General features: G+C 38.0%; 1 non-coding gene and 1 gene segment (V, D, J or C); both read right to left on the bottom strand.

Annotated features, from left to right (window-relative positions):
- Positions 1-12,535, bottom strand: part of LOC110540899 (immunoglobulin lambda-1 light chain-like) — a 592,635-nt gene that overhangs the window by 276,687 nt on the left and 303,413 nt on the right.
- LOC132648893 (U6 spliceosomal RNA) lies at positions 341-450 on the bottom strand. Its single transcript, XR_009587276.1, has one exon. It is a non-coding gene; the product is annotated as a U6 spliceosomal RNA (small nuclear RNA).

Raw genomic sequence — 12,535 nt, forward strand, 5'->3', positions numbered from 1 at the left:
TGTCTTCTTCTATTTCTTTCTTCAGAGACAAAGTTTTGATTTGCTTCATTACAGTTACACCAAGATACTCTATGTTCTTTGTGGCTATTGTGAAGGATGATATTTCCCTAATTTTTTCTCAGCCCTTTTGTCTTTTGTATATTGGAGGGCTACTCATTTTTTTGAGTTGATTTTTTTATCCAGCCACTTTGTTGAAGGTGTTTATCAGCTGTAGGAGTTCCCAGGTAGAATTTCTGGGGTCACTCAGGTATACTATCATATCATCTGCAAATAGTGATACTTTTCCTTCTTCTTTCTGAACTGAATCCCTTTAATCTCCTTTAGTTGTCTTATTGCTCTAAAAAATATGGAACACTTTACAAATTTGTGTGTCATTCTTGTGAAGGTGCCTGGCTAATGTTCTCTGTATCTTTTTACCAATTTTACCAAATGTGCTGCCGATGTTTGTACTTAACTTTATTTTTTTAAATGTTAAAATTCTATCATTTGAATTTCTACCATTTTCATGAATTCTATGCCATTTTTTTTTGGTAGTGATTTTCAGTCTGGTTCAAAAACAGCTGCCACTGTTTATCAATAGGATTCTGTGCTTTTTGAATTTAAAATCATCTTTAGCTCATTACTAAAGATGGTGATCCAACTCGGCTTTTTTGTGTGTGGACTGCACACTGCTCACTAATACCATAACATTTCCAGTGTATGATAAAAATGATGTTTTGGCATTTGAGGGTTGTGGCACTTGATTCTCTAGAGTTTCATTATCAGTCCTGAAATAATCTGCTCTTGGTTCATTAATTTTCTCCACTACTTGTTGCCCTTTCGGGAAATATGAGATAATCTTGCTTTGGAAATATTTATTTTCAGATTTTAAAGTCAGAGGGATCATATTAGACATTAGTTACCCATGGAAATGTTTTTGTCACAAAGCAAACCCCTAGTTATGGCCCATGTTGAAATTACTGATTAATGCTATGTAATGCCAGAATTTTTTTTTTCTGAACGTGTTAATGTAATGTGGTTTAACAGCCTGAGAATCTGTGTTATTCTATTTGGTCACATGCTATTTGTATAGCATGACAAAGGAAAAGAAGAAATAAAGAATTATTGGTTTGTAGGTGTTGACCAGTAACAGAGAACATGATGATCATTTGTGGGGAGTCCTGTTCAAGAAAGACCTAGAGCTGAAAAGGAAAAGTATTTTTGAAAGTATAAATTTTTCTACATTTATTTTATTATGTATTATTTGTGTTCACACACACACACACACACACACACACACACTGTTGGTTCCCCCTGGAGCTAGAATTTCAGTGATTTATGAGCCACCTTACATGGGTGCTAGGAAAGTACTTGCATCTACTGTACTGTCTCTCCAGCCACCCGAATATTTTAATATTATGCTTCAGTCCTAAAACAATATTATTCAAGGAAAATTTGAACACATCAACTTTGGTATATCAATGAATCTGCTATATATTTTCAACATACTGCATCAGTATAGTGACAAAACTACCTTCATGAAGAAGCATATTCCTATTAAATCTAGAATATTTTAATTGGGTCGTATACCTTTTTTAAGCACTCTTTTTTTCTGAAACATTCCATGTAAGAAAGTTTTATTAAGCCAATTAAGGCTGTAAGAAGCCCTCTAGATGTCTGACTAAGAGAAAGCTTCTGCCTCACAAAGACAAAGGAGTGTAGGGGTTCCAAAACAAAAGGTTTCAATCATATCACAATTGTAGAAGGCTAGAAGGGCTGTACAATGTACCATGTCCATTCCTATAGAGGAACCAAACTGTTTTTACACATCAGGAACTTTTCTCATTGGGAAACGGGGCCCCTTTTGCAAAATACTTTATCAGACTAATATAGCACCAAGTAGAAGAGGTGCAGGGATAAAGCAACCTGAGAATTTTAAGGTTATTTCAGTCCAATAAAATAAATACATTTAGTGTAACTAAATTTACAGGAAGGCTGCTCATTTTTTGAGTTGATATTTTCATCCAGGCACTTTGCTGAAGGTGTAGGAGTTGCCTGGTAGAATTTTTGGGGTCACTCGGGTATATTATCATATCATCTGCAAGTAGTGATACTTTGACTTCTTTCTGAACTGAATCCCTTTGATCTCCCTTAGGTGTTCTATTGATCTAAAAAAGAAAATCAGTAGCACTCCTATATACAAAATACAAAAGGGCTGAGAAAGAAATTAGGGAAACAACACCCTTCACAATAGCCACAAATGACATAGACTACCTTGGTGTAACCCTAACCAAGCAAGTCAAAGACTTGTATGAAAAAAATTTCAAGTCTCTGAAGAAAGAATTAGAAGATAACAGAAGATGGAAAGATCTCCCATGCTCATGGCTTGGAAGGATTAACATAGTAAAAATGGCCATCTTACCAAAAGTGATCTAAAGATTCAAAAGGCAATTCCCATCAAATTACCAACACAATTCTTTACAGACCTGGAAAGAAAAATTCTCAACTTCATATGGAATAACAAGAAACCCAAAATTGCTAAAACAGTCCTCGACAATAAAAGATCTTCTGGAGGTATCTCCATCCCTGATCTTAAGCTGTACTATAGAGCAACAGTAATAAAAACTGCATGGTACTGGCATAGAAACAGAATGGTGTATCAATGGAAGCAAACAGAAGACCCAGTTATAAACCCACACACTTATGGTCACCTGGTCTTTGACAAAGATGCCAGTACTATACAATGGGGAAAAGATAGCATCTTCAACAAATGGTGCTGGTCCAACTGGATGTCTACATGTAGAAAAATGCAAATAGATCCATACTTATCACCCTGCACAAAAATAAAATCCAAGTGGATCAAAGACCTCAACATAAAACCAGACATATTAAATCGATTAGAAGAAAAATTGGGGAAGAGCCTAGAACTCATTGGTACAGGAGACAACTTCCTGAACAGAACACCAACAGCACAGGCTCTAAGAGCAACAATCAATAAATGGGACCTCAGGAAACTGAAAAGTTTCTGTAAAACAAAGGACACCATCATCAAAACAAAATGCCTGCCTACAGATTGGGAAAGAATCTTCACCAAAACTTTATATGACAGAGGGCTAATATCAAGTATATGTAAAGAAGTATAGAAGCTGAAAACAGCAAACCAAGTAATCCAATTAATAAATGGGGAACAGAGCTAAACAGAGAACTCTCTGTAGAGGAATATCCAATGGCAGAGAAACACTTAAAGAAATGCTAGATGTCAGTAGCCATTAGGAAAATGCAAATCAAAATGACCCTTAGATTTCACCTTACACCCATCAGAATGGCCAAGATGAAAAACTCAACTGACAACACATGCTGGAGAGGATGTGGAGAAATTAGTACCCTTCTCCACTGCTGGTGGGAATGTAAACTTGTACAACCACTCTGGAAATCAATCTGGCACTTTCTCAGACAACTAAGAATAGCCCTTCCTCAAGATCCAGCCATACCACTCCTAGGCATATATCCAAAATATGCCCAAGAATACAACAAGGTCATTTGCTCAACCATGTTTGTAGCAGCTTTATTGGTAATAGCCAGAAGCTGGAAACAGCCCAGATGCCCCTCAACTGAAGAATGGATGCAGAAATTGTGGTACATCTACACAATGGAGTATTACTCTGCAATGAAAAATAAGGAAATCATGAAATTTGCAGGTAAATGGTGGGACCTGGAAAGGATCATCCTGAGTGAGCTGTCCCAGAAGGAGAAAGACACACACGGTATATACCCACTCAAATAGACTTATAGGATAAATCTAGTAAAATCTGTACATCTAAAGAAACTAATCAAGAGAGAGGACCTGACCAAAATGCTCCATCCCCCTCCCAAAAGGCAAAGAGGATGGACATCAGAAGAAAAAGAAACCATGAAACAACCTAGGAACCTGCCACAGAGGCCCTCTGAAAAGCTCTTCAGTGCAGACTATCAAAGCAGACTCTGAGACTTATGGCCAACTGTTGGGCAGAGTGCATGGAATCTTATGTAAGAAATGGGAAATAGTAAGATCTGGAGAGGACAGAAACCCCACAAGGAGAGCAACAGAACCAGAAAATTTGAACACAGGGGTCTTCCCAGAGACTCATACTTCAACCAAGTACCAGGCATGGAGATAACCTAGAACCCCTGCACAGATGTTGTTCGTTGCAGTTTAGTGTCCAAGTGGGTTACATAGTAATGGGAAGAGGGACTGCCTCTGACATAATCTGATTGGCCTGCTCTTTGATCACCTCCCCCTGAGGGAGGAACACCCTTAGCAGGCCACAGAAGATGACAATGCAGCCACTCCTCATGTGATCTGATAGACTAGGATCAGAAGGAAGGAGAGGAGTACTTCCCCTATCAGTGGACTTGGGAGGGGCATGCATGAAGAAGGGGGAGGGAAGGTGGGACCAGGAGGCGAGTAAGGAAGGAATTATGGGGGGTGATAAAAGTAAATATAGTATAATTAATAAAATAATATATATATGCATATATATATATATAACATTTAAAAAAAGAAAAGGGAGACATAACAACAGACAATGAGAAAATACAGAAAATACTAAGGATGTACTTGAAAAATAAGCACTACAGGGGATGCAAGATGGTGGTCCCCAGTGAATGCTGAATCTGAGGGACAGAGAATCTGAAACTCCAAAATTGGTTAGGGGAGGGGCTGCTGAATACAGAACATCAATATTGAGGCTTCCTGGGTAAGAAGGCACAACCTGAGAGCTAAGACCATTTGGACCCAGGTCCCTAGTTGACTTCTCTGGGGAATGAGATTGGTGAACATTCAATACTCCTGTACTTCCCCTTGATGGGCCTCCCTCCTACATCTCCAGTAGATGTCTGCAGTGCCCAGGGCTCCTAGCATAGAATTCCCTTCTCTTTACCTGAGATAGAGAAGGCAGGCCTCACCCTCCCTCAGTGGCAGGCTCCTAGCTGTACAGGCCACCCAGATCCCCTGGGCCACACAGGTCCCTGGCTCTCAAAAGCCTCCCAGAGGCATCTGTACCAGCAGCTTCCCAGTTCTGCCTCTATGGCTGTATTTCCTGCTGGCTGTTATACCAGCCTACAGGTTCTGCAGCTGTAGCACCACTGAGCTGTTCGTGCTCCTTCCTACACATGCATTTGACCTGGTAGGCCCAAATCTAAAAGTAGAGAACAGGGCAAACATCTGTGCTATCTCATTAGACCTGCTAGTGAGTGCCTTCAAGTGAGTGCATGCAGAGCCCCAGACCCAGGGTCCCTCTACCCTAGCAGCCAGACATCTGATCTCTCCCACCCACACACCTACTGTGGGCAACATGGCGATTCTTGGACAGCCTTCTCAACATTGAAACCCCTATGCTGTGGGTTTACCAGTGGAGTCCAGGAAAACAACTCCAGAGCCCACACAGATCTGAATCCCAGAAGGACAGTATGATATGATAGGCCTGTATGCCACTGAGGTATTCAGGGAATCTGCGCATGCGCACTCCACCTAAGAACAGCACCAGCATCAACACACCCTCCTATGCCTCACTTTCCCCAACATTCCAGGGATCTACACTCTCTTGCACCCTGTCCTTCATGGCACACTTACACGCAAACAGGCACCCTTGCTCACTTGCACTTGTGCATCTGCACCTGTGGATCTAACTACCGCAGGTACAGCTGAAATACCAATGCACACTCTCAAACCAGTGAACCTCTCTTATCTTCCTGAAGAATACTCCAGACACCAGAGAAAGATGGACTCAGTCTGATGCACAGACTCCAGGAAAAGACAGTGAAGGTTACAGATAAGCAGATGGCCAGAGGTCAGCATAAGAACACACGCAACAAAATCAGGACATCATGTCTTCATAAGCCCCCAAATCAATGGATATTTCAATTCAAGGAAACACAGGAAAATGATCGTAAAGCTGTCCTTATCCAGTTATTAGAGGCACATAAAGAGGAGATAAACAAATCTCTCTCAAAAAAAAAAAAAAAGCCACACAAATGGAGGCAAATATGAGGAAATGAACAAAGTGCTCAAAGAAATACAGGCAAATACAGCGAAACAATTAGAGGCACAATTAGTGGTATATAGAGAGGAAACAAACCAAAAAATTGAGGCCATCATAGAAAGACAGGAATCCACATTCAAACAGATGAAGGAAATGGTGCAAGACATTAAAACAGAATTAAGAAAACAGAGAAAACACAAACAGAGAAAACCCTGGAGCCAGAGAGCTTAGAGAAAAGATCAGAAACCACAGAAAACAAGAGATAGAAGAAAGAATCTTAGGTGCTGAAGATACCCTGGCAGAAATTGATTCTTCTGTCACAGAAAAAGTAAAATCAGAAATGTTCCAAACACAAAACATCCAAGAAATCAAGGATGCCATGAAAGGACAAAATGTAAGATTAATACGAATAGAGAAAAAAAAAAAAAAAGACACCAGCCTTCAGGTCCAAAAAATATTTTCAAGAAAAGTATAGAAGAAAATTTTTCTAACTTAAAGAATTCCTGACAAAAAAAGAGAAATGATGAATGTGAATATAATCAAAGTAGATTTCAAATATCTAAAAAGAATTCTTAAAAAATAACTAAGTCCAGTTTTCTGTACTAGATATATTCTAATAAATTGGAAAAGAAAAAAAAATGGAAGAACGTCCTTCATCTGATGATATTTGGAGGTCACCACCTGTTTTCCATAGTAGAGTCTAAATAAAGTTGCATAAAACATCACATCTGAAAGGTTTAGATTTGGTCAACTTGCTTTAGATTACATAATGTTTATCAAAGGGCAAGGAAGTAACCCTGCAAGTTAAATACCAAAATATTTAACTTTGTATTTGTCACAGGTGTAGAGGGGTTTATGTCTTACATCCTCATCTTCCTGTGAAAAAAAAAAGAGGAAAGAAAAGCAACAACCCAAATAACAAATACGCTTCTCTTCTAAAGAGAGAATTCTTAATTAAAAAAAAAAAAAAAAAAAACACAAAGAAATTCCTGAAAAGTTGTTTGTAATCCTTAGCAATTGGGGAAAAGCAATTTAAAACAACTTTGAGGTTTCATCTTACTCCATTCAGGATGGCTAAGATCCACCAAACAACTGATACAAATGCTGACAATGTTGTGGATAGAGAGGATCACTCATTCGCTCTTGATAGGAATGCAAATGGGTGACGCCACTGTAGGAATCCGAATGGTGGATGGTAAAAACTAGTAAACTATGCACACCATAGGATCCAGCTGTATCACTCCTAGATATATGTCCAAAGGAACAGACATAATATTCCATAGATACTAATTGAATGATGTTCATTACTGCTCTATTCACAATAGCCAGAAATGCAAATAACCTAAAAGCGATTTAGTAGATGAATAGATAATGAAAATGTGTTTCATATACAGCATGAAATACTATTCAGCTATAAAGACAGGATTCTTTCCATAAAAGGCCATACTGAGTCTTGTAGGAAACTCTTAGATTTAGTAAACACAAGAAAGTTATAAGATATAAAATTAATATATAAAAAGCAGCTTTTACTATAATAAGTTTACTCTCTGAGAAAGCAATTTAGAAAAAAAAATATTCTATCACAAGTAACTCCCCTCAAAGTGAAGTATTTGGGAGTATTTCTTAACAAAATACTGAAAGACTTCCACAATGAAAATTTATAGATATTGGGAAAGGAATCCACAGAAGATAATAGAGTATGAATAAATACCCCATGTTACTGGATTGGCAGAATTTATATTGTGAATATTTCTGTATTATCTAAATTAATTTACAGGATTAAAGCATTAACTACGAAATGTATCTGGGCACAGGGGTCTTTTATGAGATTGTATCTTCAACCAAGGACCATGTATGCATATAACCTAGAACCCCTGCTCAAATGTGGCCCATGGTAGCTCAGTATCCAAGTGTGTTCCCTAATAAGGGGAACAAGGACTATTTCTGACATGAACTCAATGGCAGGCTCTTTGACCACCCCTGTCCCCTCCCCCAAGGGAGGAGCAGCCTTGCTAGGCCACAGAGGAGGACATTGCAGCCAGTCCTGAAGAGGCCTGATAAGCTAGGGTCAGGACCTCCCCTATCAGTGGACTTGGAAAGGGGCAGGGAGGAGATGAAGGAGGTTGGGATTGGGAGGGAATGAGGGAGAAGGCTACATACAGCTGGGATCAAAGTTAATAAACTGTAACTAATATTAAAAAATTAAAATTTAATTAAAAATTTCTCCTGTCATGTTTCACAAATTTAGAAAAACGATAGGAGAATTGCCTCAAATTAAACTATAAAGAGAGCCTGGTTGCAGTATTATGAACAGACTGCTGGACAAATAGGATAAAATTGAGGAACCAGAAATACAATGGCAAAAACATGTCCACTTAATTTCCACAAATAAAACAAAAATATTCTTGAAGTGAAAATAGACATTTCAACAAATGATGCTGGCAAAACTGGACATGTACTCAAAAAAGATGAAATTTGATTCATATCTTTTACCTTGTAAGGAAATCAATTTAAAATAGATCAAAGACTTAAATTTAATCCTAAAACACAAAAATTGCAAAGAAAGCCCAGGAAATGTCCTTGAAAATAAAGGAGTAGGCATACAATTTTATATAGAACATCAACAGCACATGAGCTATACCAGCTACCGCTAGATGGATACATAAAAATAAAAAGTTATTTCTGAAACAAAAGAAACATTTAGCAAAGTAAACAACCCACAGACTGGGAGAACAATCCCTATGAACTGTAATTTAGCAAGAGCTAATACTCAAGGGTTTACAATGACATGAAGACAGTAAATAGCAGCGAAATCAAACCACCTGTGAACAAGTAAACAAATAGACACTTTGAGAAAGAGAAACACAGATCAACAATAACTATTTCTTAAAATGTTCAGTATCCCTAGTCATTGCAGAAATTCAATGTAAAACTGCTTTGAGATACCACCTCCCCCCAGTAAGCATGGCTGCTATAAACAAGTCTGACAGTGAATGTTCAAGAGAATGTGGAGAGAAGGGAACACTTACTCACTTTAGAGTACATGAGTGAATTCAGACCTTGTAGAAATCAGTCTAGGGATTTTTTTCAGTCCTGGGAAAATACTCAGAGAACTTCACACCCTACCATAAAGGTGTTTGCATCCCATATTTATTACAGCTTCATTAGCTACAGCAAGAACCTGGAATGAGCATAGTCCAGTCCATGAATGGACTATGGAATTCTGGAACACACACACATAGATAAACACACCCACTTACAAACACTATTTAGCTTAAAAATGTTTTATATGCATGTTGTAATGAAAAGTATTTTATGCTTCCCTCCCCCCAATATTATTTAGCTTAAAAGAAGAATGAATTTTAGAAACTTCATTAGAAAATCCGTGGACTTAGTATGTACAGTAATAAGCACATTCACACCCTCATTTTTTTTCTCATATACAAAATCTAACCAGTAGTATCTGAATTTATATAAACAATCATGCACGTGGGTACAGTTAACATGAAGAAAAGAGAACAAGAAAGGCTGCATATAAGGGTAGGTGAGAAGCCTGAATGCAGGTATTGGCAGGAGGTATTAAACATGACAAAAAGCTAAATGCTTTTCTGGTTCTAATGCTGTCATAAAAATTTAGGTCTGGATGATGGCTAAGCACATAAAACAGTACACAAAATACATTTGTATAAAATGTGTAAAATCTATTGTGAAACTCAACAGCGTTGATTCAAGATGCCTACTATGACTGTATAGAAGTTTCTTGAGTTTGTGTCTTATCAAATAAATAAGCAAGCTGCTTTTCACTCACAAGCAATTCATTTGATTGAGCAGGTGTGTAGCTCCTGACCATGGTGTTATTTAGTCTTTTCTTTTGTTATTTATGTTGGTGCCACCCCCAAAAGGGTTACATTTTAAAAGTCTGGTATTTTCTATACATATTATGTTCATATTTATGTACATATTTTTGTACACAACCAGGAAGTGTGCATATGTGTGTATGTGTGTTTGACCTTGGGTAGTTCTAATTGTTTGTTTCTTTGTTTTCAAGACAGATTGCTCTGTGTAGCTCTGGCTCTCCTGGAGCTCACTGTATAGATCAAGTTCCTCTTAAACTCAGAACTCTGCCTGTCTCGGTCTTTGAGTGCTGGGATTAAAGCTGTATACCACCATGCCCTCCAAGGGGCAGTTCTTATTATTCCTTCTTGTCTTCCTGTGGCTCAGGACTAGACAGAGTGAGTGCACCTTTCTTAGCAGAAAGAAAAACGATTCTTTCATTTTTCTGAGCTGTGTGGCAGGACTGTACAGCTGTGCACTTTATTCCTGGATCTATCTGCAAATTCCTTCCACCTCTTGGGAAGCTCCTCCTCCACCTACTCAAGTTTTAGTTTAAAGTCTTTCTTCCCTCTACACTTTTCCCTTTCTTTCCCTACTCCTATTTTCTTTCCTCTCCCTAGCTGTACTCTCTCTCCTACTAAGCTTCCCACAGTTGCCCACATCACAGGAGAGCTGCTGTACAAGCCATCTGGTTAATTCGCCTAGAGACTCCAACAGTGCATGCGTGTCATCTGCCTTCCAATCATTCATACTGCAAACAAATTGTCAGCAATCTGGATGTCCAACATGGAACGAAGTAGAAAAACATTTATATATATTTTTTTCATTTTATACTTTTTTGAAATGTCCACACAATTTTTATTTTTACTTTTTATTTAATCATCAAAATGGATCTTAAGCTGTACCCAAACCAGAATTCTACTGGCTATGCATGATGCCCTGTGAGAGTTCATTTAAATGCTGACTAGACCATGGAGTCATCTAGCTGCACCCTTTGTTCTATTCCCACAAAGAAGACTTCTCTGTGTCTTCCTGTTCCACATCCATGCTCATCCTAAATTGGTCATTTTTTTTTTATTATTGACTGTAATGTGTGTAGCAGAAGACATGTTTTCATGGAATTAATGACATCTTTTACATAACTAATTCTTCTCTTTACATTATTGCTTCCATTTACTTAATGATTTCTTTGTGTGTTATAGGACAAACTTATTATCTATATAGAGATATGGAAGAGATATCAGAAAAGAGAAATATACAAATATATAGTATATTTAACATATAAATGTTTAATATTCCATAAACGGAAAATTATGAGAAACTGAAAAAATGTGCTGGAAAAAGCGCATTAGTGAGCAGTCCATCTCTCCTAGGCAGTTGTTTTCAATTTGTTAGTAAAATAAACCAGAGGGCAAGTAAAAGTATACACAGTTCTGGTTTTGAAATATGTTTCCTTTCTCACTGTCATTTATTTCTTAAATGTGATATACTTGAGTATGATCACTACTTTTCCTTCTGATGTGAACTTAGACATTTTATATAATTTTATAGATATAATTCTTGAAAATGCAGGATTTGTCAGAGGCAGTCCCTTTCCCCATTACTATGTAACCCACTTGGACACTAAACTGCATGGCCTCTGACATAATCTGATTGGCCTGTTCTTTGATCACCTCCCCCTGAGGGGGGAGCAGCCTTATCAGGCCACACAAGATGACAATGCAGCCACTCCTGATGAGATCTGATAGACTAAGAGCGGAAGGAAGGAGAGGAGGACCTCCCCAATCAGTGGACTTGGGGAGGGGCATGCATGAAGAAGGGGAAGGGAGAGTGGGATCGGGAGGGGAGGAGGCAGGGGCTTATGGGAGGATACAAAGTGAACAAAGTGTAATTAATAAAAAAAAAAGAAAAAAAGAAAATGCAGGATTTGTTGTTTCCTTTGGCTTTTTCACTGGTCATTCTTTCTTTATCTTAAATAATCCAGTACCATGCTTTTATGAGATTTACAGAAAAAGGATAGTAAATGGGATGAGAAAGTTCTATTATATTTGTACTTGCACTGAATGTAGATTTTGGCACTTGCATGTATCGAGATCTGACACTAACATTTCATTATAGTCCATAGTTGTATCTTCTACAGAGTTGGGCAACTCAGGCTTTGTCCTCAGGAGAACATGATGCTCTCATCCAAACAGTCACTTGAATATAGCACTAGTGTTTTGCTTAGCAGCTGGAGACCACAACTTGTGGACATAAATTCTCATCTTTATGCCTTAGTGACATAAATGAGAGTCAAAGTCAGGGACTTTTGAAGAGCTTACAAATTCTTGAAACAGAGCCTTCTCCATATTACAGATAAATTTGGAAATGTAGAGTCAGGAATGTCGTAATGGAGGGAAAAATGACAATATGCAAGTGACTCTTGGTCAGAGATGATGATAAATACCTCACACATGTAAGGGACTCTGACAAAAAAAATGTCAGTAGTAATGCCCTCTAAAATTCCTGTTTTCAACCATTTCCACTGCATGGATTGAACACAAATGTGTAAAGAAGTCAGTTATGCAAACAATGTGGGGAGTAGAATCTTGAAGTGGAATCTAGAGGAAACTATGTGCTAACAACACCAACAGCAGTACTTTTAAAGGAGACATGAAATGTCAAGAGTCCTTTTAACAAGAGATTTCACAGCTGGTGCTTTG

Source organism: Meriones unguiculatus, chromosome 17 (genome assembly GCF_030254825.1).
Source record: "Meriones unguiculatus strain TT.TT164.6M chromosome 17, Bangor_MerUng_6.1, whole genome shotgun sequence".
Taxonomy (NCBI): Eukaryota; Metazoa; Chordata; class Mammalia; order Rodentia; family Muridae; genus Meriones; species Meriones unguiculatus.